Source organism: Phyllobates terribilis, unplaced genomic scaffold (assembly GCF_046119375.1).
Source record: "Phyllobates terribilis strain yellow unplaced genomic scaffold, ASM4611937v1 Scaffold_2__4_contigs__length_985480577, whole genome shotgun sequence".
NCBI classification, from domain to species: domain Eukaryota; kingdom Metazoa; phylum Chordata; class Amphibia; order Anura; family Dendrobatidae; genus Phyllobates; species Phyllobates terribilis.
This window is the reverse complement of record NW_027362762.1, coordinates 480,894,831-480,918,367: the sequence shown is the minus strand read 5'-3', so window position 1 is coordinate 480,918,367 and position 23,537 is coordinate 480,894,831.

The following is a 23,537-nucleotide window of genomic DNA, read 5'->3' as shown; positions in this document are numbered from 1 at the left end:
AACGCTCTGACAAGTCTGAAAGCAGAAACATCATCCGCCCTCACCCATGAGTTATCCTCGGGTCCGAAACCCTTCCAAGCGACAAGATACTGCAAACTCCCTCTATACCGTCTAGAATTTAGGATGCGGTAAATTTCATATTCCCCGTCCTCCACCACCGGAGGAACAGTGGCAGAGGCGTCACCATCCGACACATCAGCTCTTTTCAACAGAGAAACATGAAACACCGGATTAATCTTCCAGGAGGTAGGAACCTCCAACCTAACAGCAGATTGGTTAACTATCTGAAGTACCTTAAAGGGCCCTACAAACTTGGGACCCAATTTTTTAGAAGGAATCCTCAATCGCAGATTCTTAGAGGACAACCAAACCATGTCACCAATAGCAAACGAAACCTCTTGCCGTTTCCTATCAAAGTACCTCTTAGATTTTTTGTTAGCCTCCTGAAGATTACCACGCACATCCGTCCAAACTCTCTCCAAATCACCGGAAAAACTCTCCTCCTCAGGCACAGGCGATACCAATTTGGAGAATGACCCAAAAGACGGATGTCTCCCAGAACAACAAAAAAAAGGCGAACACCCAGCAGAAGAGGATGTATGGTTGTTAAGAGCAAATTCAGCAAGTGGCAGAAAGAAGTACACCCTTAGTATTTAAACAGGCCATACGGGCATAACTGACCTTTTTTTTTTCTTTGTTCACACGAAGCACACAGTTCCTAATGAAATGGTCAGATCCACCGCAATAAAAGCACAAACCTTCAGAAAATCTGCGGTCTTTTTCCTGAGAGCGGGGTGACATCGCCCCAATCTCCATCGGCTCTCCAATGTCAGTACAGACCCTCTCAAGACTCGGAGCTGACATGGCAGAGGATTTACTCTCATTAACCCTTGCACGCAGTCTCCTGTCCACCCGTATAGCTAATTGCATTGCCTCCTGCAAGTTTCCAGGTGAAGGATAAGCAATCAGCAGATCCTTAACCCTTTCACCTAGCCCCGCAAGAAACAAACTTTTCAAAGCTGAATCGTTCCACCCTTCCTGAGCAGACCACCGATGGAAGTGAGTACAATAATTTTCCACATTACCTGATCCCTGCCTCAAACGTCTTAATTCAGACTCAGCAGATGAGACACGATCAGGATCATCATACAACAACCCCAAAGCAGAAAAAAAACTATCCACTGATCTAAAGCACGGATCACTAGGTTGGAGAGAAAAGGCCCATCCCTGAGGTTCTTTGCGCAAAAGTGACATTATGAACCCTATGCGCTGTGATTCATCACCAGAGGATCCGGGTCTTAAACGAAAATACAATAAACAAGCATTTTTAAAGGAAAAAAAATCTTGTTGTTCACCAAAAAATAGATCAGGCAGACGTACCTTTGGCTCTACAAAATGTGCTCCAGAACAGCTACTCACGTGTTGTTGGAGCTTGGCCACCTCCAGAGAGAGTCCCTGCAAGCGTTGAGCCAAATCCTGAACCGAGACCATGATGGAAACTGGAGGTCTTTCCTTAGAGAAATTTTTTGGCTGGACTTACTGTTATGATCTGCTACAAGCACTAAGGAAAGACAGGAGATCTGTCCCTACAATAGAACTTAGCTGAATCCCTACGATGTAACGGGGAACCTGATCCTGCGACCAGACCCGCTAAAGTCCTCGGCTAGTCTGAACGAAGACCTATAGATGTGAGGAAGGGATCCCTACAAGAACTAGGGACTGGGAGAAAGATGGACACCTCCTAGCAGAAATTGTAGCAGAAATAAGACAAACAAACAACATAGAACATAGAGGTCCTAAGACCTAGCAAAACTGACTACGAAAGGTAACAGAGCACCAACCTAGCTCAAGAGTAGAAATTTCAATGAAGTCCAGCAAGGCCAGGAGGGCGGAGCCGGATTAAATAGGCAAAAAAGGTCATGTGACCAGCAAACTAGAAAAAGCCTAACAGGAGAGTTCTAACATGTGGAGTACTAGCTGCAACAAGGCAGTCGATATTCAGGTCATGCTCCACACATAAGACCTCAGGAGTGGACCTGGATGTCTGACATATGTACCATCTTGACAAACTTTGAGGAGTCCACCAAGATGGTGAGTGGCGATGACGCCATCATTAGCGTCAGCATTCCACTTGTCTGTCTTTTGCAACGCTCTCTGCAGAGAATTAAAGAGGAGGCATTGCAGTCAGAGTATGATGAGATGGATCAATAAGCCGTAGCGGTAGATTACACACAGCCCAGCCTCATCTCATCCCAACGTGCATTGGGGCACAATGAAGGAGAGGAGGAGGAGGAGGAAGAACAGGAGCTGGTATCATGCGCTGTAGACGGTAGTACCTGTACAACTGTCATACCGTCGGTTCAGCATCGGTGGCCTGAGGACGGGGGAGGAGGAGAAGGAGAGCATGGTCAGTCGTCATCTTGGTGAGGACACAGAAGTCTTGCCCGTTACCAGTCTGGCACGCATGGCTGACTTTATGTTACGCTGCCTTAACCGTGACCCTCGCGTTGTCAAAATGTTGGGTGACAGTCATTACTGGTTGGTGACACTTTTAGACCCCCTCTACAAGGAGAACTTTCACTTTCTTATTCCTGAGGTGGAGAGGTCTACAAAAATGGGGCAGTACCAGAAGGCCCTTGCTGCAGAACTGTTAAAAAAATTCCCATCTGAACACGCTAGCGGCAGAGGTCACAGTTCTTTGCCCAACTAAGGCGTACATGCAAGAGAGACGCACCTCCAATCCAGCAGAGGCAGGGGAACACTGTCAACGTTCTGGGACAGTTTTCTCAGACCCTCCCTTCGGACAGACCCTGAGGCGTGGGGTACTCTCACAAGGAGTGGAAAGTTTCAAAAGATGGTGAGGGAGTACCTTGCCGACTGTACCAGCGTGCTCCATGATTCCTCTGTGGCTTTTAATTATTGGGTATCCAAGCTGGACACTTGGAATGAACTTGTTCTGTACGCCTTGGAGATCCTGGCCTGCCCTGCCGCTAGCGTGTTATCGGAGCGTGTTTTTAGTGCCGCTGGGGGAAATTATAACTGATAAGCGCACTCGCCTGTCAACTGACAATGCTGACAAGCTGATCCTTATCAAAATGAACAAGGTCTGGATTGGGCCAGACTTCTCATTGACACGCCCCCTGGGCCTGTGCTGTGCAGGGGATACCCGGAGCCGGGCCTTCTGTAAGATGCTGGGGGTCGTAGTCTCCGTGTGGCGGCGACCCGGTCCGTGCCCAGGGTGGTCAATTCAGTGGCAGTCTTAATGTTGTAACAAATGTCCGACTACGCCACCCGTGGATTGCGGTCAGTGGGGACCGCCGCTGCGCTGCAGACCGCTGAGGCTCATGTAGTTTGCGCAGCCGAGTATGGAATAACTCCCCACGGGAGAAGTATTGCCTCAGGGCAGCTAGTGTAGAAGATGGTGGGAGTGATGGTGTGAGCGTCCCAGTACTAATGGTGCTGGTGCGGCGATGAAACACAGAGACGTGCGGTTGCAGTTTCCAATGCTTTACTGACAGTTGTTATTCGTGTCAATCCTGCAGGCGATGACTGCCCAAGCCGTGCTGCGTCCACCAGGTAAGGGACTCGACCAACTCCCAGGCAATTCCAGAGCGTGGCACAGGGCTCCCTTCCTTTCCTTTCTCTGGCCGTCCCCACCAGTGACCCACCTTTGTCCAGCTTCCTCGGGCCTTCTGTTGGCGAAACCTATCTCCGGTTTCCCTGACCCTATGCGGTATGCTTTCCTGGTGGATGTAGTGGGGGGTCGCACCAAGATGTGGTGACGACCTCCGGTCTTTGGCTGAGGAATCTGTTGCCTCCACCAATTTGGGTTCCAAAACCCTGCTCTGCCAACCCTTCACCCTGTATCTCCTGGGCATATGGGGTTCCTTCTTTACTCGCGTCTCTGGGCCTTTCTCTGTGTTCCTTGCTTCCTTTCTCCTCTGTTCCAGTTCCTTTCTTACTTTCCTTTCCGTTCCTTCTCCTCTCTCTTTCTGCTGTTTCTGGCCTCCACTCCAGGCCTGCCTCTGGAGCTGGGCCCAGACTGAGCCACAGCTCCCTGTCAGCCCTCTCTGGCTGAACTCCTCTCTGAACTGAACTGGACTGAACTCAACACTGTCCTAAGATGGTGCCCACCTTAAATACCCCCCTCTATGTGTGAGCCCAGGTGACTAGCAACCAATGGGCTCCTACCTATGCCCAGAGACCCACCCCTATCTGCTCCTACACCACTGGGTATTCCACCCCCCACCCCACTCCTGCCAGGGACAGATGCTGTCGTGCCTGCACTTCTGTCTAGTGGGAGCACCGTTGACCTGTCCCTCGGAAATGGGGTGTGTGTGGTGCATGCAGCCTAACGAGTCCTGGTCCACACTCCATCCATACCCGGGAGTGGAATAGCACACCTCTGGTTTGAGGTGCAATACCCCTGTAGCAGCCGAGCCCTCGGGGTGCTACATCATCACCACCAAATGACAGCAGAGTAACATAAAGTCAAATCCACTGTGTTATTTCAGGAGGTGTATTCACATGCACCGCTTCACACCCACACATGGGTATATGCTTCCTCATTTCGGCTGTTTTATGTTCTTCTCCTTATCCTCAGCCTCCACCACTATACCACCAGGGTGACCGTGGTCCATGCTGCCATTATTGAAAGTTCCTCCGTCCTTATTTTTGGCAGCTTTTGCTTGGAAGGCATAAGCAAAGACTATGGGAGACCCACTCCCCAATAATGGGAATAATATTTTTAAGATACTGCACTGTATGGCTCTTGTAAGGGGCTTTAAAACCGTCTTGTTAAGCTACTGTGACCTCCACCACTTTTCCAAGGGGCATTAAAACCGTCTTGTTAAGCTACTGCGACCTCCACATCTCTTCCGAGGGGCATTAAAACCGTCTTGTTAAGCTACTGTGACCTCCATGTCTCTTCCGAGGGGCATTAAAACCGTCTTGTTAAGCTACTGCGACCTCCACCACTTTTTCAAGGGGCATTAAAACTGTCTTGTTAAGCTACTGCGACCTCCACGTCTCTTCCGAGGGGCATTAAAAGCGTCTTGTTAAACCACTCTGAACTCCACAGCTCTTCCAAGGGGCATTGAAATGTTGTTTTTAATTAACTCTAACCTCCATGACTCTTCGAACAGGCATTGCATTTCCTCCTAAATTTTGGCAGCTTTTGCTTGGAAGGCATAAGCAAAGACTATGGGGGACCCACTCCCCAATAATGGGAATAATGTTTGTAATATGCTGTACTGCATGGCTCTTGTAAGGGGCATTGCAAGTTCCTCCGTCCTAATTTTTGGCAGATTTTGCTTGGAAGGCATAAGCAAAGACTATGGGAGACCCACTCCCCAATAATGGGAATAATGTTTGTAATATGCTGTACTGCATGGCTCTTGTAAGGGGCATTGCAAGTTCCTCCGTCCTAATTTTTGGCAGATTTTGCTTGCAAGGCATAAGCAAAGACTATGGGAGAACCACTCCCCAATAATGGGAATAATGTTTGTAATATGCTGTACTGCATGGCGCTTGTAAGGGGCATTGCAAGTTCCTCCGTCCTAATTTTTGGCAGATTTTGCTTGGAAGGCATAAGCAAAGACTATGGGAGACCCACTCCCCAATAATGGGAATAATGTTTGTAATATGCTGTACTGCATGCCGCTTGTAAGGGGCATTGCAAGTTCCTCCGTCCTAATTTTTGGCAGCTTTTGCTTGGGAGGCATAAGCAAAGACTATGGGAGACCCACTCCCCAATAATCGGAATAATGTTTTTAAGATGCTGTACTGTATGGCTCTTGTAAGGGGCATTAAAACTGTCTTGTTAAGCTACTGCGACCTCCACCACTTTTCCAAGGGGCATTCAAACCGTCTTGTTAAGCTACTGTGACCTCCACCACTTTTCCAAGGGGCATTAAATCCATCTTGTTAAGCTACTGCGACCTCCACGTGTCTTCCAAGGGGCATTAAAACCGTCTTGTTAAGCTACTGTTACCTCCACCACTTTTCCAAGGGGCATTAAAACCGTCTTGTTAAGCTACTGTGACCTCCACGTCTCTTCAAAGGGGCATTAAAAGCATCTTCTTAAACCACTCTGAACTCCACAGATCTTCCAAGGGGCATTGAAATGTTGTTTTTAATTACCTCTAACCTCCATGACTCTTCCAACGGGCATTGCATTTCCTCCTAATTTTAGTCAGCTTTTGCTTTTCAATGCAAAGGTGAAAACTAAGGGAGACCCACTCCCCAGTAATGGGTAGAAGGTTTTTAGAATGCTGTAATCCACGTCTGTTTCAAGGGGCATTGCAGTTCCTCATAATTTTTGGAAAGCCTTCCATTCACTGCTTAGGCCAACAGTGTACAGGAGACCGAGTTGCTATAAATGGAAAAAACGGTTTAGTTAAGGTCCTCTGACCTTAATGTCACTTCCAAGGGGCATTGGAGTGCCTCAAAATTTTTGGTAGGCATTGCACTCACTGTATGCTCTATAACTGTGTAGCCGAACAGCTCCTTTTGTTACCGAAACATATCCTACAAGACATGTGTGGTTGACTGGCCTAATATTGATGTGAATGGTCCCTGTGCCTTCTGCTCTTTCTCCTTTGCCACCACCTCATCCATCATTTATCACCTGAAGCTCTGTTTTAATGGCAGTCATAGAACTGAGATAGTACAGTAGCAGGAAAAAATCCAGCAATCCTCGGAGGAGGTAGGATATGCCCCAAAACGCTGACCACCTCAGGCCTAACCGCTACTATATACATGCGCTTGCATTCCAAGAAAACAAAGCAGATGCTAACTTCTATCATCATCATCATGCTCCTCACCTTGGCAATCTCAACTCCCCTGATGGAGAAACCAGGGCCCACCGGAGGAGTCTGGTTCTCTGGTGGGCTCGTCCAATGCTGCCCTAAAGCAGGCCAGGCTAAGAAAAGTGTGTGGAAAGGTGACAGGAGAAATAGGGGCGGCTGAGGACCGTTTATGAACACCCGGCCGCCCCCAGGCGGCTTGGGACCGAGCGTGGACACCCGGCCACTGGGCGGCTGGGGACTGAGTATGGATACCTCGCTGCCGAAGCAGCCATGAGGTAGTGGCCAGCTTCGGCCTCCTCCAAACTAAAAGGCCCCATTTCAAGTGCAAGCTAACAGTATGGCATTGCAGCCTGGGGGTGGGTGGGTGGCAGGCTGCACACTTACGCTTGCATTAAAAGAAAACAAAGCAGATGCTAACTTCTATCATCATCATCAAGCTCCTCACCTTGGCACTCTCAACTCCCCTGATGGAGAAGCCAGAGAACCAGACTCCTCCGGTGGGCCCGTCCAATGCTGCCCTAAAGCAGGCCAGGTTAAGAAAAGTGTGTGGGAATGTGACAGGAGAAATAGGGGCGGCTGGGGACCGAGCGTGGACACCCGGCCGCCGGGCGGCTGGGAACTGAGTATGGATACCTCGCGACCCAAGCAGCCATGAGGTAGTGGCCAGCTTCGGCCTCCTCCAAACTAAAAGGCCCCATTTCAAGTGAAAGCTAGCAGTATGGTATTGCAGCCTGCGGGTGGGTGGTTGGCGGCATATTTGCGCTTGCATTGCAAGGAATGGGGGAGGTACAATTGAACACTGCCCTGGGACAAGGACTTGCACGGGGATAGTTGCAAGTCTGCATCTTCTGATGCGGCAAGGATCACTTCTGATGGGCACACTTTTAGGCAGTGACCTGGGAGTCAGAGATGCTTCCAGGGGTCTTCTCCATGCTGTTCCCATGTCTTTTCAGCAGTGTATGCATGTGTCTGATGATGTGTCACACACCACATGGCCAGATAAGGTTGTAAAATGTTAAAATGACATTTCCCGGTGAATGCATTTGTCACGGTTGAAAGCAATACAAAATGCAAAAACGCATGAAAAATGCTACTTGTGAACATAGCCCAAGGTGTGGAGGAGTATTTTTGTTTTTGGTTATTTATTTTACCTTACACACAAGTCTTTACCCTGGAAAGGAAATTCCTTAATATATTTCACAGGAAAACCGTTTCAGTTTCGTTTTTGAACGTTTTATTGTGAGCCCGTAAAAGTGGCTTAATACTTCTGACCACGTTGTTGACAGCAGTGACCTGGGGGTCAGAAATGCTTCCTGGGGCGATCCCCATGCTGCCCTCATGTCTTTTGAGCACTGTCACTATCGTTTTGGGCACTTTTTAGGCTTTCTACAGACTGCCGGGGGTGCCGCCGCAAAAATGCTCGGGTCACCCATAGACTAACATTGGGCTCGTTGCTCGGGTCGAGCACCCGAGTATCACGGTGAGCTCGGCCCGAGCTTCGAGCACCCGAGCATTTTAGTGCTCGCTCAACACTAGTCTCTATAGCTCCTATACAGATCTACATGTCTCCATTGTAGCAGACAACAAAGAAAGCCTGTATAGTCTGACGGCACATTCAGGCTCTCTTCTGTCTTTTACTTCCTATTAATCTGACAAACCAACCTTAGCATACACTAAGAAAAAAATTTAAGGAAATATGACAGCAGAATTAGACTAAACAAGGTTTGTGTGTTGTCTGTTACCAAGGAGATGCATCATCTGCAAAGTAGCTGTAAAAGCAAAATTATAGGAAATCTTTATAATTAAAGGGGTTTTCCCACAAGAGACATTTGCCACTCATTCTCAAGATATGTAATGAATGCCTGGTCACTTGGCAGTCCTAACGTTAGGACCACCATCTGTCACTAGAACGTGGGTCTTGATCCCCCATTTTTCGTTGCTGCTCCTGACATTGAATAATGCGGCATGGTCACACGTGTACTGCTGCTCCATTTATTAATTGTTTATGGGACTAATGAATATAGTAAAGCACTGTTCTTTGCAATCTAAATCAGTCTCATGGACAATCAGTGGAGCAACAGCATGTGTGTCTGATCATGCCATTTAATTCCAAAAAGCGGTGGGGAAAGGTGAAGGATTTTGACCCTTATCCTAGTGATTGGTTTGAGTCACAGCTATGGGCTTTCCTATAATAAAGACATGTGTAGCCTAATCTATGGAAAGGTTAATATTTTTTGTTTATAGCAAAACACCTGTAAGGCTGTGTGCCCACGATGCGTTTTTTTAAGCGTTTCCGCAGCGGCAAATACGCTGCAGAAACACTTAAAAAATGCATGGTAGAAGGCCTGCCATGTTCCCCAATGATAATCCGCATGTGCTGTGCTCATGCTGCGGAAATTTCCGCTGCGGATTATCATTGCGGAAAAAAACGCAGCACTACCAATTATTTTGCGGAAGCGCTGCGTTTTCGCCGCCATTGACTTGCATTGGAACGCTTCCACATCATTGGATCTGTACATGCAGATAACATGTGGTTCAATGTGCGGATGATAGAACCTGTAAAAAAAAGAATAAAATAAAAAATAAATATTATATTTACCTTCTGATGGCCCCCGGTCTCCTTGTCTTCGCTTGCCGGCAGATAGCAGTGGACTGAAGGACCTGCCATGACGTCATTTAGTCATGTGATGCTGACGTCGGCAGGTCCTTCAGTGTACCGCGATCTGCCGGCGGCCGGGACGGTGAAGCAAGACAGCGGGGGCCAGCAGAGGGTAAGTATATATTTATTTTTTATTTCTTACCATTCTTTAAGGTCACACTATATAAATCCATGCCGGTTGCATGGATTTATACAGTGTGACCAAGTTGTGAAGCACTTTCCAAGTGATGCTAAAATCGCTTGGAAAGCGCTTGACAACCCGCATGCGGAAATGCATATGAAGAACGCTTCACTTCCGCTTGTCCCTGGCAGGAAAAACGAATGTAAAATCCACATGCATTTTTTCTGCCAGGGAGATGCAGAAACACTCAGGAAAAATCCGGAGCATTTCTGCATCGTGGGCACATAGACTCATTTTATTTTTAATTTAGGAGGCAATGAAAGAATAAAAATAACGAGGTTACTAAAATAGACATAACTACCATTCATTTTGGTTGCCAAAAATCAAAGATTCTTTTTAAAAACATCTAGAATGCGCTGGAATAGTCTATGGTGTTTTTGAACTTGCAAACAAATCTCAAAAAATGTTGATAAAATGTTTTTCTATTTTAACCACAAAATGAATCTCATAAAAATGTCATTTGACACTTTCAGTGAACAGACGGCACACTACACTTCCCTGAACTTGTCAAATGGCAAACTAAATATGCTGGCTATAGAAATCATGTGTATTCAGCTCACAAAACAGTAATATCTAACCAGAAAATCGATCCCTGACAGTGGATTTCCTGACTAGGACCTAGAGAGCAGCAGAACATTTATTTGAAAATAAAAACATATAAAAATCATACCTGTAATACAGATTTTAGTGGCTTAATTGGCATAAAAAAAACTATTTATTTCGTATACAAATGTGGATTGCATTATTGCACTATTGGGTGCTGCCTGAACTCTGCAACCATTCTCATATAGTGTTATTGCTGGCTATCATCACTGGCTCCTGTCTGCAGGAGAGTACCACAGTATTACACTGTGAGCATGGCTGCAGTGTCTGCCTGAGGTGCAGAGACGCTGATTGAGTTCAGTGCTGTCAATCAAGATATGACAATTAGCAGTTCTTCACCTCCATACGTACATGGACTTCCATGGATATCCTCAATACAATCCACTTCATGGTAGAACTGCTGACATGCCATGCACATGTGCAAGATTGTCAAAACAAGAACCTAGATAACCTAGTGGTTTTAATAGGAAATGTGTAATACTGCCAATTTTCTTACCAAGAGGTTTATTTCTTGTCAGACTTGCGGGGGCATTTATGCATATAGCATTTATGCATACTTTATCGAAGTGCCATAATTTATCAAAGTGTCTCGGCAGTTAGATATGGCAGTTCTAATATTCATCTTTCTTCTCTTCTTACAGGTATATATATCTCACTCCTCTGCTCCGTGTAATCTCTTCTGAAATCTACATTGTATCTCCATGTTACTTGCAATGCTCTGTAGATAATCACTGGGATATATATCTCACTCCTCTGCTCCGTGTAATCTCTTCTGAAATCTACATTGTATCTCTATGTTACTTGCAATGCTCTGCAGATAATCACTGGTATATATATCATTTATCTACGTTGTTTAATCCATGATACTTTTAAGGTCATCACACTTACTTTAACAGTTTATGATCCATGTTGAGATGCCAGTCTGTTTTTTTTTCTGCAGTTTTATTGTCTCCTTTGTCTTAAGCTAGTTGATTGATTGCTAACGAGTTAAATCTGTGTAGATCTAAGCAGATACGTCCCTATATATTGAGACATAGTCAAGGGGCAGCATTTATGCATATAGCATTTATGCATACTTTATCGAAGTGCCATAATTTATCAAAGTGTCTCGGCAGTTAGATATGGCAGCTGGACAGGTAAGACAATTAAACAAACTTGCTTCCAGGTCATCTGTTTTGCAAACACTATTCACCATTTGTATTTGTGCCATTTACATTCTGGCTGCTACAATCATCCACATTCACCGTTCTCCCACAAATTCTGCACACTTCATCCATATTAACCCCTCTCTCCTCTCTTCTCCTATGTACAGCTGTCATGCTCTCTTCACAATGTTATACAACACAGATCCATTCATTCCCACCATACAACACAGGAAACGCTCTCACAAATCACTCAACCATCGCTCACTCTCTGTATCTTCCTTCTCTTAGTCGCAGGTGATATTTCTTCTAATCCAGGACCCTCCAGTAATAACATCAACTCTTTCCCTGTTGCATTCAGTAATCCTGCTAATCTCATTAATTGTCAGAACTGCAAATATTTTTAATTACATTTTGGCCCTTTTTGCCCTCTTTCAAGATGGTGTCTTTTGTCTCATGTGCCCCTTGTCTTCCTGCTTTATAACTCCACCCCAGCCTATAATCAGTGCTAGAGTACTCTGCCTGTGATCTGCTCCAGGTGGTTTCCTAGTTTCCTGCTCTGCCCTGCAGACTTGTTTGGATCTTCTGTTACCTGCTCTCAGAGACTCTGCTGCATTCAGTTGTTACCAGTATTCCTCCTTCTCCTGGCTGCTCCTGCTGCTACCTCTGAGCCTCAGTCTTCACCTGCATTCTGCTAACAAGTAAGCTGGTTTCTCCTCTGATTCACCTGCTTTAGATAGCTGCAGAGCAAGAGACTTCCTACCCAGGCCTCCCTGGATTATCTAAATATTGTATGGACTTCCTTGCATGGACTTGATAAGGACTTCCTTGTTTTCTAGCATCCTCTAGTGTGAATTGTGCTTTACAGATTGCTTTGCTGATTACATTTAGAGCACGAGACTGCGCTGCATTATCTGGGACTTCCTACCCAAGCCTCCCGGGATTATATAATATATATTGTTTGGACTTGATAAAAACTTCCTTGTTTTCCAGCATCCTCTAGTGTGAACAGTGCTTTACAAACTGCTCTGCTAATTGCATTTTCCCCTGAGTGTTTATGGACTTTGTGTTTTCGTCTGCACTAGTGTTGAGCAAGCACTAAAATGCTCGGGTGCTCGAAGCTCGGGCCGAGCTCGCCGTGATACTCGGGTGCTCGACCCGAGCAACGAGCCCAATGTTAGTCTATGGGAGACTCGAGCATTTTTGCGGTGGCACCCCCGGCAGTCTTTTAAAAGCCAAACAAGTGCCCAAAACGATAGTGACAGTGCTCAAATGACATGGGGACAGCATGGGGATCGCCCCAGGAAGCATTTATGACCCCCAGGTCACTGCTGTCAACAACGTGGTCAGAGGTATTAAGCCACTTTTACGGGCTCACAATAAAAGGTTCAAAAACGAAAGTGAAACTTTTTTCCTGTGAAATATGTTAAGGAACATCCTTTCCAGGGAAAAGACTTGTGTATAAGTTAAAATAAATGACCAAAACCAAAAATACTCCTCCACACCTTCGGCTATGTTCACAAGTAGCATTTTTTATGCGTTTTTGCACTTTTGTATTGCTTTCAACTATGACAAATGCATTCACAGGGAAATGTCATTTTAACATTTTACAACCTTATCTGGCCATGTGCTGTGTGACACATGCATAAAGTGCCGAAAAGACATGGGAACAGCATGGGGAAGACCCCTGGAAGCATCTCTGACTCCCAGGTCACTGTCTAAAAGTGTGCCCATCATAAGTGATCCTTGCCGCATCAGAAGATGCAAACTTGCAACTATCCCCATGCAAGTTCTACCAGGGCAGTGTTCAATTGTACCTCCCCCATTCCTTGCAATGCAAGCGCAAGTATGCAGCCTGCCACCCACCCACCCCCAGGCTGCAATACCATACTGCTTGCTTGCTTGAACTTGAAATTGGGCCTTTTAGGCATGTGGAGGCGGAATCTGGCCACCACGCCATGGCTGTGTTGGCGGCCTGGAATCCATACTCATTCCCCAGCTGCCCGGCGGCCGGGTGTCCATACTCGGTCCCCAGCCGCCCCGCGGCCGGGTGTCCACACACGGTCCCCAGCCGCCTGGGGGCAGCCGGGTGTCCATAAACGGTCCCCAGCAGCCCCTATTTCTCCTTGGAACATCCCCCCACACACTTTTCTTAGCCCGGCCTGCTTTAGGCAGCATTGGACGAGCCCACCAGAGAACCAGACTCCTCCGGTGGGCCCTGACTTCTCCATCGGTGGAGTTGAGAGTGCCAAGGTGAGGAGCATGATGATGATGACAGAAGTTAGCATCTGCTATGTTTTCTTTTAATGCAAGTGTAAGTGACGCGCCCCCTGGGCCATGTTCAAGGGATACCCGGAGCCGGATCTGGATAGGGGTAGTAGTCCTTGTGGCGGTGACCCGGTCCGTGCCCAGGGTGTCAGACTAAGTGGCGGTATATTAGCAGTAGATGTAGGACGACTACGCCACCCGTTGAATGCAGCTATGGAGCTGCCGCTGCAGGGCAGACCGCTGAGGCCGGTGGAAGGATGGTGCAGCGTGGATGGTATAACCCCCAACGGGAGGGGTATGGCCTCAGGGCAGCCGACGTGGATGATGGGGGTAGTAGGAACCACTCAGAGACGATGCGGTGTAATTCAGGGTCTTTACTGGTGACAAAGATAGACCCTCCCGGAGTACTGGCTAGCGGTCGGGGCCTGGTCAGTCCTTGAGCAGATGGGATCCCCCTTGGCCAGGCGGAGTTGTAGGCCTCCCCAACTAATTGTACTCTTCTGGCTTCCTTGCTAGAGGCGGGTAAAGGTAGCCCACGTCCCTGAGTGTACCGTGTGGTGCTCACCCGTATGGCCGGTGACTCGGGGCCTTCTAGTGGCTTCCACTCCACGACGGCGGTGCTGGTCCCACGCGTGTGACCGTGCCTTCGGGTTTCTTGGCCAGAGGACCTGAAATCCCCTGCCGGTCGGTTTCTGCTGCTGGGTCTGGGTTAATCCCCACAGCCTCGGACTCCGGGTCCGGTGGTAACTCTTCAATCAGGGCGAGCTCTTCAGCTGCCAGCCCCTGATTCTTTTTAGCACTGCTCCCACTGAGCTCCTGATCTTTCTTTCCTAAGCTGCTCCTCTTCTTCTCTCTAACCCTGCCTCAGCCCCAGTTTTATATAGGGGAAGTTCTTCCCCTCCCAGGACTGGGCAGGAGGTGTGGCATGCATAGGATTCCTGACCAAGAGACCTCCCACCTGCTCTCAGACATAACATTGCTATTACTGTGGAGACCAGACCCCTGGGGTGCCACATTCCCCCCTAGTGAAAGTTAGTACTCCGGGACTAAACATACTTTTGTAAACATAACAAGGTGCAAACAATAACATTCTGATAGAGACAACACATAAGGTGGTCACGGCGTGTCCGCAACCGGGTGTAACTTTTGAGGAAAACAAGGGTGTCCATTTCACCAACACAGGGAGACGTAACCAGGTAGGGGTCTGTCCTGCCCCGAGTCCTTAACAGTCTTTCAGTCCGTCCTGGGTTACGCTCCAACTATATGCACAAAGGATTCCCGGTAAATCCACCAAAGACTCCTATAAATAACTAGAAACACATAATTATACACAAGCAACAATAAACAAGTAAACATTAATAAAATAGTTTGAACATTTAGATCCTCCACCGTATGGGCAGCTGGCCTTTAGTGACCCTAGTGGACCTACGGGGCTGGTTGATTGGTCCTGAGCTACAGGGTATAGGAGCTGTCAAGGGTAAACTGGGCAGCCGTCTACGGACTCTTTGGCTCACTAGGGGTATGGCAGGCTCACTATAAGCAGAGGGTTGATTTTCCTGGTCTGCTTGTGTGGGGCCTTCTGCCTCCTGGACCGGCTGTTCTTCCAGTTCTACCTGTGTCTCCGTAGGCACTTGGGATGCTGGTTGGAGGAACGTGAGGACGGGTACCACAACAGCACCATTGACTTGAGTCCAAGACCGAGGGAAGTCTCCGAGCACAGTACTGACCATATCTTCCCTTTCCTCTACGGGTCGAGGGTCCTCTTGTTCCTCTTCAGGGTTCCGTAGCTGTTCGGGACACTTCTTTAGGTGATCCCGGGATACAATGGCTGTGGTTTCCCCTCCGTCTTTACTGATTGTACAGACCTTTGGGTTGTCGTGGCTTGAGGGCAGTACGGTGTACGGGTCCTTCTCCCATTGGTCGTCCAACTTGTGGAGCCGTCTTTTCCTCTTCAAGACCTTCTCTCCGGGCACCAGGGGAACAGCGGGAGCATACTGGTTGTAGGTTTTCTCTTGTCTTTCCCTAGCTTGACAGAGACTACGCTCCACGCTCTCCTGTACTTTTCGGTATTGCTGCTGCCTCTCTGTGTCCCAGTTGGCTTCTGGTGAAGTGTCCTCGGGTGTCAGGACTCCCATCTCCAGATCAACAGGAAGCTTACCAGGTCTTGCCCTCATTAGGTAAGCCGGGGCACAGTTGGTGGAACCTACAGGGATGTGGTTGTATAGGTCCACCAGGTCGGGCAGCTTCTCAGGCCACAGACTGCGTTCCTCCAGGGGCAATGTTTTCAGGAGATCTATCACCACCTGGTTAATTTTCTCACAAAGTCCATTAGTTTGCGGGTGATAGGGTGTTGTTCTTATCTTCCGGCATCCATACAGGGTGCAGAACTCCTGGAAGACCTCCGCTTCAAAGGCAGGCCCCTGGTCCGTCAGCACCTGCTCCGGGTATCCATGCGGATGGCAGAAGTGCTGCTGGAAGGCTCTAGCTGCTGTGTGAGCCGTTAAGTCCTTGACGGGGACGACAACCAGGAACCGGGAGTAGTGATCCACGATGGTTAACGCGTAGACGTAGCCACTTCTGCTTGGGGTCAGTTTTACATGATCCAAGGCTACCAGTTCCAACGGCTGTCTGGTGATGATGGACCGCAGGGGAGTCTTCTGGCTGGCACGGTCCCTCCTTCTTAAGTTGCATGGGCCACAGTCTCTGCACCACCTCTCGATGGTTCCTCTCATGCCTACCCAATGGAACCGCCCGCGCAGCAGGAACTCCAGCTTCTTCCATCCGAAATGCCCAGCTCCGTCGTGGTATGCCTCCATCACCATAGCTGCGTCTCTTCTTGGCACCACTACTTGCCAGATTAGTTCATGCGTCCGGGAGTTAACCATTCTGCGGCACAACTTTCCCTTGTAAAGGAACAGTCGACTCTTCTCAGCCCACAGTTGCTTGGCTTCCTCCGGAGCGTCTGGGTCAAGGCGTGCATCTGGCCGAGTCAGCATCTCCTTTACCAGACGGACGGCAGGGTCACTGTCTTGCGTCTCCACCCAGTTGTAGTGAGGTAAGGGGTTCAACGTAGCGGTTTGCTTACTTCTTACACGGTGGGAATACTGGATAGTCCCATGATGGTGGAACGCGGGGAGCTCAACTTCTTCCAGTTCCTCTGAATCTTCCCCTACGTCCGGTAGGTTTGGCATCCTGGACAGGGCGTCTGTGTTGGTATTGGAGCGTCCTGCCCGGTATTTGATTGTAAACTCATAGTTGGACAAGCGGGCCATCCACCTCTGCTCTAGGGCACCGAGTCTTGCAGTGTCCAGGTGTGTCAACGGGTTGTTATCCGTGTACACGGTGAACCGGGAAGAAGCGAGGTAGTGCTTAAAGCGTTCGGTGACTGCCCACACCACTGCCAGGAACTCTAGCTTAAATGAGCTGTAATTCTCAGGGTTTCTTTCGGTGGGTCGCAGTTTTCGGCTGGCGTAAGCAATTACCCGTTCCTTCCCCTGCTGGATCTGGGACAGTACGGCTCCTAGCCCGATGTTACTGGCGTCGGTGTAGAGGATAAAGGGTTGGCTATAATCAGGGTACGCCAGGATTTCATCCCCCGTGAGGGCCATCTTCAGCTGGCGGAAGGACTCTTCTTCCAGCTTCTCCCATCTGAAGGGCGGCTTCTGGTTCTTGGCCTTCCTGGACTGGCCTATCAGGAGGTCCTGCATAGGAGCTGCCTTTTTGGTGAAACCGGGTATGAACCTTCGGTAGTAGCCTACCAACCCGAGGAACTGCCTCACTTCCTTTACGCTGGAGGGGCTTGGCCATTCCTTGATTGCGGTGATCTTATCAGGGTCGGGAGCCACTCCGTCAGCACTCACCACGTGTCCCAGGTACTGCACCTTTGGTTTCAGGAGGTGACACTTGGAAGGTTTCACCTTTAGGCCGTAACTTGCCAGAGCTTCAAACACTTCCGCCAGGTGCTTCAGGTGGTCCTCGTAGGTCTTGGAGTAGACGATGACATCGTCCAGGTATAACAGGACCGTCTCAAAGTTCCGGTGTCCCAGACAGCACTCCATCAATCGCTGGAAGGTTCCTGGTGCGTTGCAGAGTCCAAACGGCATGCAGGTAAACTCGCTAAGTCCCATCGGGGTGGTGAATGCGGTCTTCTCCCGATCCGCCTCTGCTACAGGAACCTGCCAGTACCCGCTAGTGAGATCCAAGGTGGAGAAGAAGTTAGCAGATTTTAAAGCAGCCAAAGACTCCTCTATTCTTGGTAAGGGGTACGCATCCTTGTGTGTGATACGGTTAATTTTCCGGTAATCTACACACATTCTCATGGTGTTGTCTTTCTTTTTGACCAAGACTAGTGGAGCTGCCCAGGGGCTACAGCTATCCCTGATTACCCCAGCCTCCTTCATGTCTCTAAGCATCCCCTTGGCGTGTTGGTAGTGTGCAGGGGGTACGGGCCGATACCTCTCTTTTATGGGAGGATGGTCTCCCGTGGGGATGTGGTGTTCTACCCCCTTGACTCGCCCGAAGTCTAACGGGTGTTTACTAAACACTCTCTCGTACTCTTGAACCACCCGGTAGACTCCCTGTTTCTGGTGGGAGGGAGTGGAGTCAGTACCCAAATGTAGTTGCTGACACCAATCCTCCATTATTTTCTCAGAGCCGTTACCTTCCTCCGGATGAGATGGAGGCAAGGGTTCCACAGACTGTATAGAATTTTGGTTGATAGTATATAATTTGGCTAGCGTAGCATACCGGGGCAGGTATACTTCCCTTTTCCCAATATTTATTATGCGAACGGGTACCCTCCCATGGCGTACATCAACTACCCCCCGGGCTGTCAAAATGGTGGGCCTACTGTCTGAGTAGACTGGCTCTACCATGGCCTGGTAATCTCTACCTCTCAGACCAATAGCTGCCCGGCACCAAATCATCATTTCACTTTTCGGGGGTATGGCAATAGGGAAAGGGTCACACATTCTTACGCTACCAATCTCACCGCCGGAGAGTTCCACTTGTTGCCGTCGCATCAGTGCCCGGATCTCTTTCTGGAGCACTCGCTGCTGGCCGGAGCTGGCGTTCTTGGCAACCTGCTGTAAAATGAAAATCACCTCTGCAAGACAATTTTCAATCACATTAGTTCCTAGAGTTATCTTTGGGTGACTCTCGCGCTTGTCAATGTCCACAATGATCAGTCCCTGTGCTGCCAGTTCGATTCTACCGATTTTAATGGTCATCTCTTTAAATCCGATCTGCGGCACGGGTTGACCATTGCTGGCAATGATACTCAAGTCGTCGTCAGGGTAGCGGGTTATATCCGAGTCATTCCAGTACTGCTTGAAGAGCACGTACGGGATGGTGGTGACCTGTGACCCGGTGTCCAGTAGGGCACTCATAGGAATGCCATCCAGTACCACAGGCAAGACTGGACGTCCTCCCACATATTTGTCGCGCCAGTTCGATGGGCCTGGTGATCTTTTTCCTGGGGGTTGGCACTCTACCCCAGGTTGTGCCAGTTTAAAGGACAGTACCTTGCCATATGTCCGGGTTGATTGCAGCGGCGGCAGATGAGTTGTCCGTCCTCGTTGTATCGGTCGCTGGGTCTTCCTCTGGCCGGTGGGGTCCTCCTTGGTCGATGCCACGGGATGTCCTCCGGTCCGGATGCCAGCTGGATCTTCCCTGGAGTGGAAACCTGTAAAGACTGCACAGTTCGGGTTAGCGCAGCAACGCTTTTAGCTAGCTCTTGGACCTGATGGTGCAGGTCTGGAGCCGGGTCATTGTTCAAAGCCTGCGCATCAGCCCCCACAGGCCCTGCCGACAAGGGCGCCGCCTCCTGGTGGTAAGTGATAGCTGGGCGCCTGTGGGTCACAACGCCACCCGGTGCCGGTTCTCGGAGCACCCGGATGGCTCTGTCCTTGAACTGTGCAAAGTCCAGATGAGGATCCTGTAAGGCTATGGCCCGCAACTGGGTTCGGTGGACATTGCAATATAGTCCCTCTATAAATTGTTCGGTCAACAACCTGTCCTCGTTTCCCACGCTGTCGGGGTCGGTCTGCTTAATGGCTCTCAGGGCCTCTTGTAGGTTTAGTGCATAGTCCCTTATACTCTCATGTGCTAGCTGCTTGCACCCATAGAATTTAAGCTTAATCTCGGCTGAGGTGCGGGTATCAAAGGTGTCCCTCAGCCGGGTTAGTATCCCCGCGACAGTCCTCCTCCCAGGTGGCCAGGACTTTACCTCCCTTTGGGCTGCCCCGGTTAGTTGGGCCACCAGGATGCTCACTTTTTGCTCTTCTGTGAGGGGGTACACCTGGAAGAGGCTATCCAGCTTTTCTCTAAAGTCATTCAGGGTATGTCACTCCCCTGAGTATTGGGGTAGCCAGGCTGCCCCCGGGATATAGGGCATGGTAAAAGGCATGACTGCAGCAGCGCTGGCGCTGGCGGGGGTTGAGGCAGTGAAGCTCTCCTCCGTATCCGACATCTTCCTCCCCCCTAATGGACCGTGGCCTACCTTGCGATGATCCTCTTCCGTAGGCCGCGGCTCCGCAGTGGATCGTCAAGGTTGAGGACCTTCCGTCGCGCTCCTGTGACGTCAGCGTCTGCTGGGCTCCTTCCAGGACCTTACGCGACGTCTGGACGTGAGGCGGGGCTTCAGTTCTCGCGCGCTTTTGGAGTCCACGCCCCTCTTCTTCCCGCGCGGCGTCTTCAAGATGGCGTCCAACGGCGGGAAAACTCCACGGAAGGCGGGAAGAAGGCTGAAAATGGCGCCGGATGGCGGGAATCTTCACCGATGGCGGGAAGAAGGCTGAAGATGGCGCCGGATGGCGGGAATCTTCACCACAGGTAAGTTTAAAAGTCTCTTTTTTCAGGCACGCAGTACCCGGTGGCTTCGGGCACGAAATCCTGCCAAAAGCTGGAGCGCCCCCTGGGCCATGTTCAAGGGATACCCGGAGCCGGATCTGGATAGGGGTAGTAGTCCTTGTGGCGGTGACCCGTTCCGTGCCCAGGGTGTCAGACTAAGTGGCGGTATATTAGCAGTAGATGTAGGACGACTACGCCACCCATTGAATGCAGCTATGGAGCTGCCGCTGCAGGGCAGACCGCTGAGGCCGGTGGAAGGATGGTGCAGCGTGGATGGTATAACCCCCAACGGGAGGGGTATGGCCTCAGGGCAGCCGACGTGGATGATGGGGGTAGTAGGAACCACTCAGAGACGATGCGGTGTAATTCAGTGTCTTTACTGGTGACAAAGATAGACCCTCCCGGAGTACTGGCTAGCGGTCGGGGCCTGGTCAGTCCTTGAGCAGATGGGATCCCCCTTGGCCAGGCGGAGTTGTAGGCCTCCCCAACTAATTGTACTCTTCTGGCTTCCTTGCTAGAGGCGGGTAAAAGTAGCCCACGTCCCTGAGTGTACCGTGTGGTGCTCACCCGTATGGCCGGTGACTCGGGGCCTTCTAGTGGCTTCCGCTCCACGACGGCGGTGCTGGTCCCACGCGTGTGACCGTGCCTTCGGGTTTCTTGGCCAGAGGACCTGAAATCCCCTGCCGGTCGGTTTCTGCTGCTGGGTCTGGGTTAATCCCCACAGCCTCGGACTCCGGGTCCGGTGGTAACTCTTCAATCAGGGCGAGCTCTTCAGCTGCCAGCCCCTGATTCTTTTTAGCACTGCTCCCACTGAGCTCCTGATCTTTCTTTCCTAAGCTGCTCCTCTTCTTCTCTCTAACCCTGCCTCAGCCCCAGTTTTATATAGGGGAAGTTCTTCCCCTCCCAGGACTGGGCAGGAGGTGTGGCATGCATAGGATTCCTGACCAAGAGACCTCCCACCTGCTCTCAGACATAACATTGCTATTACTGTGGAGACCAGACCCCTGGGGTGCCACATAAGTGTGCAGCCTGCCACCCGCCCACCCCCAGACTGCAATTCCATACTGCTAGCTTGCACTTGAAATGGGGCCTTTTAGTTTGGAGGAGGCCAAAGCTGGCCACTACCTCATAGCTGCTTCGGCAGCGAGGTATCCATACTCAGTCCCCAGCCGCCCCTATTTGTCCTGGTGTGCCTTATACATAAGATTAAGCGCGTATACCAAAACATTACCTGTGCCCTCCCCAGTGCATTTAGTGGGAAGGAAAGCCTATTCCGCTGTAGTGTGTGCATGCCAAACCCCTGTTCATGGTACATGTGAAGATGCCTCCCACCTTGCACCTGTCGTTGCAGACTTGCAACTATCCCCATTCAAGTCCTTGTTCCAGGGCAGTGTTCAATTGTACCTCTCCCATTCCTTGCAATGCAAGCGCAAGTATGCAGCCTGCCACCCACCCACCCCCAGGCTGCAATACCATACTGCTTGCTTGCTTGCACTTTAAATTGGGCCTTTTAGGCATGTGGAGGTGGAATCTGGCCACCACGCCATGGCTGTGTCAGCGGCCTGGTATCCATACTCAGTCCCCAGCCGCCTGGTGGCCGGGTGTCCCCGCTTGCTCCCCAGCCTCCAGGGGGCGGCTGGGTGTCCATACTCGGTCCCCAGCCACCCCTATTTGTCCCGGTAACCTTTCCCACACTTTTCTGAGCCTGGCCTGCTTTAGGGCAGCGTTGACCGAACCCACCGGACTATCAGACTCCTCCGGCGGGCCCTGGCTTCTCCATCAGGGGAGTTGAGAGTGCCAAGGTGAGGAGCATGATGAGGATGATAGAAGTTAGCATCTGCTTTGTTTTGTTGTAATGCAAGCGCATGTATGTAGTAGCGGCTAGGCCTGAGGTGGTCAGCGTTTTGGCGCATATCCTACCTCCTCCGAGGATTGCTGGATGTTTTCCTGCTACTATCCAAGTTCTATGACTCCCTTTAAAACAAAGCTTCAGGTGATAAATGATGGATGAGGTAGTGGCAAAGGAGAAAGAGCAGGAGGAACAGGGACCATTCACATCAATATCAGGCCAGTCAACCAGATATGTCTTGTAGGATATGTTTCTGTAACAAAAGGAGCGGTTCGGCTACACAGTTATAGGGCATACAGTGAGTGCAATGCCTACCAAAAATTTCGAGGCACTCCAATGCCCCTTGGAAATGACATGGAGGTCAGAGGGAGGTAACTAAACCTTTTTTTCCATTTATAGCAACTGGGTCTCCTGTGCACTGTTGGCCAAAGCAGTGAAAGGAAGGCTTTCCAAAAATTATGAGGAACTGCAATGCCCCTTGCAAGAGCCATGTGTGGCACCCCAGGGATCTGGTCACCACAGTAATAGAGATATTACGTCGGAGAGCAAGTGGGAGGTTTCCTGGTCAGGATCCCTTAAACATGCAACATCCTCCTGCCCCAGTCCTGGGAGGGGAGAATTCTGCCCTTATAAACTGGATCTGGGGCGTGGTTGAGTGAGTCAGAGAACAGAGAACAGTCAGAGTCAGAGTGAGAGCAAGGGAAAGTAACAGCAAGGAGCTCTGTAGGAGCTAGGAGCTAAAGACCAGGGGCTGGAAGCTGAGCAGAGCTCGCCCTGGCAGAAGACAATAGGAACCGGACACAGGAGTCCGAAGCTGTGAGGACTTATATATCCAGCAGCAGAAACCAGCTGGCAGGGGATTTCAGGTCCTCTGGCCATAGAAGCCCGGAGGCTCAGTCACAAGCAAGGGACCAGCACCGCCGTCGTGGAGCGGACATGCAGTACAGCATATTACAAACATAAGTCCCATTATTGGGAAGTGGGTGTCCCATAGTATTTGCTTATGTCTTGCAAGCAAAAGCTGCCAAAAATTAGGACGGAGCAACTTGCAATGCCCCTTACAAGAGCCATGCAGTACAGCATATTACAAACATAAGTCCCATTATTGGGGAGTGGGTGTCCCATAGTATTTGCTTATGCCTTGCAAGCAAAAGCTGCCAAAAATTAGGACGGAGCA